Consider the following 8142-nt stretch of genomic DNA (forward strand, 5'->3'; position numbering starts at 1 on the left):
GATGTTGACGTGATGAAGACTCAGCAGTCGGCCCATGTGCTAAATAAGTACGGGGGCTACAAAGAAGGTGAAAAACTGCCCTTGCCCTCAGGAAGCTTCATTCTAACGGGGGGAGATGGAGTCGGAATTACAAGATGCTCCAAGAATAGGCAGGAAAGTAGCCTCAGAGGGGAAGGCACACGCTTCGGGGGGTGGCAAGGAAGAGATCAAGGGAAGGGAGGCTTCAGTGAAGTCAAAAGGAGTGGGGCAGGGGAGAAAAGGAGAAAAAGACTAAAATGAAGAAAGAGGAAGAAGGGGAAAGAGGAGAAGAAATAACGTGTCCCAGACAGGGAAGCCTCCGGATGCTAAGCACTTAGATTCTGCTCTCCCAAACCAGGCAGCCTGGGCTCCAAGACCTCTCATCTACAAACGACTAAAATAGCAAAGCCTTCAGCAACTGCATCCTTCCACAGTAACTGAAACTGGGTTTTTCGTTTTTCGTTTATTTGCCCCATCTGTAAGGGTTTTTTTTTCACATTTTAGAATAATTCTCTGGTTAATTCTCCTTAATAGTGAGATGTGCATACAGGAAACTGCAGTCCCTAACCTGGTTCTACCATCACTGGAAGATTGTGTAACCAAGTGGAACCCAAGGGGTGTCAATCCATGGTGAGGCTGGGATTGAAGCTGGGAATGGGAGTGGGGGTGAGCCCTTATATTGTTGATCCTTCAAGAATTCTTAGCCAGAATTACCAGAAGTAAAAGATCGACTGATCCATGTCTGTGCAGAGACTAAAATAAAAGGTGATAAAGATTCAAACGATTTAAAATATTTTAAAAGTCATAGCAAAGTATCTGGTCTACTCAAAAGTGCTCTGAGAAACCCAGAGCTCTCCTCCTGTAGAGGCCACCATGGCACAAGGGAACACAAAATATTAAGTTGAATTTACATTCTTAAAAATCTGTTCGAGGCAGTTACAGTCATTCTGCCACCCCACATACTGCCAAGGAAAGTTATCAGCAACATTCTCCAATTTTCTAGGGTCTGGACTGTAAAAAAAAAAAAAAAAAAGACACACAAACCCACCCAGCAAAACCAGATTCCTGAGCAGAGGCTCGGCTTGCCAAGTTTCAGCACAGAACAAATATTTACTGCTGAGTTACAGGGTCCTCCAGAAGGGCCCGGCAATGGTAACACTCCTCTCCTGCATGCCCGGATTCTGGGGATGGACCACAAGGAAAGATAGAGTTTAATAACAACGTTTATAGATTTTGAAGGCAAACAGAATCCAAGAGGCTGCACATATGGGGAAAGATGATATTTCAGCCTAACACGTTTGCTCTTGAAGATCTCTGGGCTGTTCGCAGCGAACAAGCCGAGTTTCCTCTGGGGCCCCACAAATCCATATTGTAAAACACAGGCAGGAAGCAAATGAAAGGCCAGACTGAAGCTGCAGGGGAAGAAGGTGAGGCAGGGCTCGAGACTCGCCTTCTTGGGGCTCAGGGAGAAAATTCCGAGGATTGGCCAAAGGTCACTCAGCACCTGATGAAAGAGCCTGGATTTCTAATCTCAACCACTCCTCCGCTCCCCCAAATGCTACCAGGAGCACGGAGTCAGTCCTGGACAGGACCCCAGGGATCATGTAGACCCCAACAGGTCTGTGGAGGGGTTGCAAGGCTTCTGTGACTTGGATGAAAATAAAATGACATCTTTATTTTCACTAACCTCTAACAAAAATTTAGCATTTCCTTTGATGTGAGTGTAGGCAATAAAGCATTATTTTGGAAAGGGCTCCATAGGCTCCCCTGCATTGCCAATGGGTCCATAACATATCCCAAAAAGGCCAAGAACCCCTGCTCTGGGGCAGTCCCCTCATTTTAGGGATGTGAACTTCACCAATGTCAAACTGGCCAGAGCCAGGATCATGTGACCACACATCTATAGAAGGAAGGGTCCTCCAAGGCCATGCAGTCCAACCTTTCCCCTATTTTATAAGTGAAAAAATGGAGGTCTGGAGAAATACGGCAGTTTAGTGGAGGTCACAGTGCCCCAGAGCAGGAATTTGAAACCAGATCTGGGCCTGGTTCCCTGACTCTCTCATCACCATCCACACTATCAGTTCACTCCCTGATTCAAAGAACCCCAGATGAACTCGATTATTTTCAAATGCCCGTCATCCTCAGCGATCCAGGGACAGCACCCCCTTTGTGGTTCCTCCATTTTCCTTCTCTCTGCCTCTTCTGCCTATCCCTGGAAGGGCGTCCCCTCCTCCCTGCCTTCCCGCCCCCCCATACCTTGATTCTCACCTTCTCCATAAAGTCTTTCCCATCCTCCCTCATCTTAGGGCCTTCCCTCTGAGATTAGCCTCCATTTATTTTCCTGTCTATATTTTGTTTCGGTGTGGGTGTCTCCCCCATTAGATTGAGAACACAGAATGGTTTTGCTTTTCTTTGTATCCTCAGTGCATAGTCATAGTGCCTGGCACATAGTAGGGGCTTAATAATCACAGGTTGACTGACTTCGCAAATTACTCAAGGGTATATTGGTTTGGGGTCTGGTCCTCTCACGCATATCACCCCTTCCCTGCCATGTGACCCCCATAGGCTCTTCCTCAAAGGGAGAGAAGGAAGGAGGGTGGAGAGAAGCCACATTTCCATCTCTCTCCAGGCTGGACCCATTAGAAGCATCCCGCTCACAGCTCTCCAAAGCCCTTCAGGGCTAAGTGGCCTGTTCCTCATTACTGAGATCCACACCCCATCCCCTGAACTGCTGACTCAAGCCATCTGCCTTAGCGCTGATAATCAGATGTCCCCCTTTAAAGGGATCACTCTCTGGTCCAGCTACAAGTCACACAAAATTACAAAAGCCAGGTAGGTGACCTGGTCTTTCAGATGAGCCCGAGGAGGCTGTCTGCTTGGGTTCTGCTGCCCTCTGGTGGCCACTCCCTAGCAGGTTACAAAATGCATCTGAATAAAATAAGGGGAAAAGTTCATGCTTCAGGGGAAGCCTGGGAAGGCAGGGCTAGGTGACAAAAGCCAACACAGCCTATCTAACTGATGCAGTGAGTGGAGTCCCTAGGGAGCTCCGAAGAGAGAAACCCAAATTGGGACTTAAAGAAATAGATTTTACCAAGAGAGCCTGAGTACGTTCCAAAAAGTCCTCCACCTTCTAGTCAGAGGATCATAGGATTAAAAGATAAACCCATTTTACCCATTTTAGAGAGGAGGAAACAGAGGCCCAAAGAAGGGGCTGACTTCCCTAAACATCCAGATTTCCAACAGGGGAGGGAACCTTCAGAGGTCATCGGGGTCCATTCCCTCATTTTACAAATAAGGAAACCACATGACTTGCCGCCGGGGACTCAAACTCACATCGAGTCCTAGATATGGAGCTGAGACAGGGCCCACCTTTCACGTTGCAGTAAAAGACACTGACCCCATGAAAGTGAAGGACTTTGTGCCCAAAACCAGAAGAGCTGGGACACAACCCAAGTCCTCAGACTCCAAATCCTTTGTCCTCTGAGAGGAGGCCAAAGATGGAGGCCTATGGATGGTGGGGGTTCATTGGGGGACCTGTGCCCTTGCTCATCCTCGTCCTGTGGGCTGGGCTGCCATGTTCACCTCTCTGAGCCTCACATCTAATATAGGGTAGGGGACACCGTCTGAATCTCCCCCTGGGACCATCCTGCCCCCGGTGGGAAGGGAAAGAGAGGAGGGGGTGGGGGAATGATCAGGAGTGTGGAGGGAGCTGCCCAGACAGAGACAAAGACTGAGTGGGAGGAGGGAGACTTGGATTTTAAAGGGGGAAGGGGGACATCTCCTGACTGACTGATTGATTCAAAGCATTTAACCCCGGCCACCCCAGCCCAGGGGCCCCTGGATTCAGCTGTGCTCCCCCCACCTCCTCCTGCCCACTCCCAGCCCAGCCCAGACACAGCCCCCTCTCCCTCCCTTCCCAGCCTTGCCTGGGCCCGGGGGAGCCCGGGAGGGGCTGGGACCCTCGGGGGCCGCCGTGATTTACAACCCCCGAAGTGAAGGCCTCGGGAAACCCTTGCAACTAGTGGAAACTGACTCCGAGGCCTCCGGGCCCGGAAGAGGCCCCGAAAGGGGTCTGAGAGAAGGGGGCCGAACACTGGCCCTAAGACATCCAAGGCGAGAGAGGGAGGGAGGGAGTGTGTCCATCCGAGACCGCCTCTGCCCCGGGGGTGGGACCGACCCGAAGTAAAGGAGGTCTCAGCCAGGCTGTAAGGGGGAGGGGGGAGCTGTCGATCCCTCTCACCGAGTCCCCTGCCCCCGGGCCTTTATTTATTTGTTGTGCCCAGTTAGTTGTAGCGGAGACATGCACAGGAGACTTGGGGGGGTCCTGTTTGCTCCAAGGAAGCTGCTGAGAGGGAAGGAGCAGAGTCACTGGGGTTACGCCAACTCCACCCTTCCCTCGAGTTCTTGAGCACCCCCTAACTCTGATCTAGCCCGGGAGATGCCCTGCGTTAAAGGCAGATAAGAAAGCTATGGCCTAGAGGCAAGGGGGTAAGAAAGGCCAGGTGTGGGAGCCAAGACAGAAGGCAGGCAGGCTCCTGGGGAACTGGGGTTGTGTTTATCCCCGACCCACTTTTAGTCTTGCTCCACTAGGCCAAATAAAACCCTGAAGAACTTGGCTTTGTTGGGCTGCAGAGCCATCAAGTTATGAAGGCCTGACTTGGTATGGCTCCCTGCCTTGCCTCTTATCCAGAAAGAAACAGCCACACACCCCTGGTTCCTGTTTCCAGTATCTAGTTCCTATGTCACAGAAGGATGAGGGTCTCAAAATACTTGGGTTAGAGGGTGGGGAGAGGACTCAGATGTGGCATCAAATAAACAGGCAGAGCAGGCTTTTCCCCCGAGCGGTACCAAATCAGGTGGGACTTTTAAAATGAGAACAATCCAATTCGTTTTGCCCACTGGAGTCAATGGCAAGGATCCTCAGGCTTTAATTGAAGCAGAGGAGGGCACTGGCTTCCCACCCTGTGAGCACAGGGTGCTCCAGTGGTTCTAGGGGCCATGCCTAGGAGCAAAAAGACCCTTGCTGGAGCTGGGCCAAAAAGGATTCGTCCCTAGCTCCCCGTTAGACAAGCTTGTTTCTGGAGAGCCTACAGCTAGACAAAAATGCAACCAGCTCTTGGCAGAAGCCAAAAAAAAAAAGAAGAAGAAGAAAAAGAAAAAAGCCCGTGGGAGGAAAAAGCCACACTTTAGTGAGAAGAGTAATTAAAACCCCTGAAAGAAAGCAGGGAGCAAAATAGACTCAACATTCCTTTTCAGAAAGCTGTACATTTCGTGAGTGCAATGGATGAATGCATGGCTAGGCAGAACAGTAATAGGCAAATTTTATCCCCAGCTGTTCCATCTGCATCATATGTGTGAGGAGAGGAAAGCACAGGAAACTGTGCATTTCCTCGGAAAAAGATGGTAATAGGGTGCGGGGGATGTGTGTCACCGGGTTTGTGTGTGTGAGAGAGAGTGACCAGCTCTTAGCGCCAGACTTAGATATGGTGTGGTGCCAGCAAGAGCCCGGGATTCGGAGAGAGAGGATTCCAATACTGGGTGTGACCATAGGCAATCAGTTCATCTCTCAGGGCCCTGGTTTCCTCATCTGGAAAATGAGGGCCAGGACGAGATGGTCTTTCAGGTGACCTCCAGCTCTGAATCTATGATACCTGTGACTTGTTGCAGCTCATCAGACATTCTGATGCCCACTAATGATCACCTCCCCAGATCTCACCAGGAGAGTCTCTGAAAGAGGGCGAAAAGGACCCACCGTGGTACTAGACAACCATAGGCAGAAAAATTGATAGCTGGGCAGGGTGCTTCCAACTGCCCTGGAGTGCATTGCCGGAAGAACCTTCTTTGCCGCTACCCTGAAAACTTGAAGGAGTCTCTTCCTCACCGACTCTGGGGAATTTTAGCTCCCCAGGATGGATCCTTAGAAACAGGGCCCAGGCTCCATTTCACCCGAAATTCCAATCATAGCCACACGAAATCTGATCTCCGTACAAACTGAATGGGCAGAGGCCTAACACTGCCTCCTCAACTCTCCCTCCTTCCTCCCCCCCACCAACCCCGCAACTACACACATCCCCTTTTCATTTCTTACGTTTTTAAATGTTCTGTCTGTTGTTTTTTAATCCTGGCAACATCTCTCCAAATGCATTCAGGGTGTTTGCAAACAGACTCCCTTTCTCCCTAGCTCTCTTTCCTAAACCCAAATTTGAGAATGGCAAGCTTCCCAAATAGCCAATATATACCTTTTTGTTATAGGGACACCCTATTAGAAGGGGTGGGGTCGTTTTCCTACCCGACTCTGAAGTGACTTCTGTAAAAAAAAAAATTTGTTAAACTATTCTACAATGCATTTTTTAAAAAGTAAAATGATTCTCCAATTCATTTTATTGCTAACTCCTGCTTAACGCTAAAGAATCCTGCTCCACCTGGCGGCGCCACGTGGCACTTGCGGCCAGAGGCCCTGGGGCTGGGAATGTGTAGGTTATCTAAGGAGACCCCCAGCCATCTGTGCTGAGGCTGGGGGGCTCCCCAGGGAAACGCCTCTCAAGCTTTGTCTCCTTGGGAGGAGGACGTTTTGTTGGCCCCACTGTGATTGGGAAAAGGCGGTGAAGTTTCTCCCTCTGAAGACTTGGAAATAGACGCGAATTTCTCTAGTATATTTCATGAGAAAGTGATTAGTCCACAATTACAAGAAAAGACATTTCCTTGTCCCATAAAGTTTCGGCCCAAGGCACATCATAAGAGAAATATATGTGTTACCTAACCTTTGCAGTTAAAAAAAAATACCGCAGGATTTTCGATCTCGGAGTCACTGCGGTTTCCAAAAGCCTTGGAAGAAATCTCTTCAGCAAATAACTTAGGAGCACGTTAATAGAGGGCTGCAGCCCTTTGCAACAATTAGTAGTGAACACGCGGGGGCGCCGCTAAAGTCTCCCGGGACCCAGTCGAGGTGACGCCTGCCTTCATTTGCATGCTTCCAACTGATTGGACATTAGCGGCTCCTATCGTCATTTGACGTTAAACCATTGACCGCCAATCGGCGCGGGGGACCAGAGTGATTGGTTCCTTCGGTGGATGTCAATCATCCGAAATTTGCATACCGGTCGGGAGGGCACCCGGAGCCTGTCAGTTGTTGGAGGCGGCTGGAGGAGGGAGACTAGGTCGGAGAATAGTAAAAAAGCTTGCAGGGCGAATATTGCTGTGGAAGACCAGCGCGAGCTAAAGCTAGGCCCATGATGAAAAACTATCTCAGAGCATGACGGCATGAGCAATAAACACAACAAATAAAAGCCCAAATATACACTCAAATAATAAAAACGAGTTTTCTCATTTCCCAACCTTCAAATATTATTAGCGAGGGGAAATTAGTCATAAATGTTGGAAGGTATAAAAAGGCACCATAAGAAGTATAATCAGAGAATAAATAATTCAGATCCTTCAAAGCGAGATTTTTCCAATAAAAATGGGAGTGTTATTTTAGCAGGAGAGGGGAGCCAAACCGCAGATGAGATACAGCCAGAAGAACGAATATATTTCTTTAAGATTTAAAAAAAAATTAAGAAAAAGTTTAATTGCATATCCCCACCACCAGGCCCTTTTTAAAATTTTAATTATCACCCTTCTTTTTACAAAGTAGGTAGTGCTCAGACAAATCCCGCATTCCGCATCAGAGTGAAGCGAAGAAATTCTTGCTCCCTGAATTCGTAGCTACGGGGATATCAGGTCAAATTAAGCGCCTACCCAACCGCAGGCGGGAGTAGAGAGAAGGCTGGTCTGACTTTTAGAAATCCGGGACTGGGAGGCATTCCGGGAGTTTCTGTTTCCAGGGTTACTGTAATTAACAAGGTGTACGTAGGTATTTGACACACACTCGTTATCTCACGGCTGGGTCCAGGTAGAGGCGGATAATGATGGTTACGAAAAAACAGTCCCGGCTCCTGCCTGTGAACCCGGCCGGGCCTAGCACCAAAACTTTCCCCGAAGAGTGAGAGTCTGAAGAATGCCGGGGCTCAGCCGACAAGTATTTCGGCTACTCACTAAGGCAGCCCGAGGCCCTCCAGATTTTTGTCCCAGATACCCACCCACAGCAAACAAAGCGCCGCTTGCAAGTGCTCCCTTCGGGGGACC

The sequence above is a fragment of the Trichosurus vulpecula genome, chromosome 5 (genome assembly GCF_011100635.1).
Source record: "Trichosurus vulpecula isolate mTriVul1 chromosome 5, mTriVul1.pri, whole genome shotgun sequence".
NCBI classification, from domain to species: domain Eukaryota; kingdom Metazoa; phylum Chordata; class Mammalia; order Diprotodontia; family Phalangeridae; genus Trichosurus; species Trichosurus vulpecula.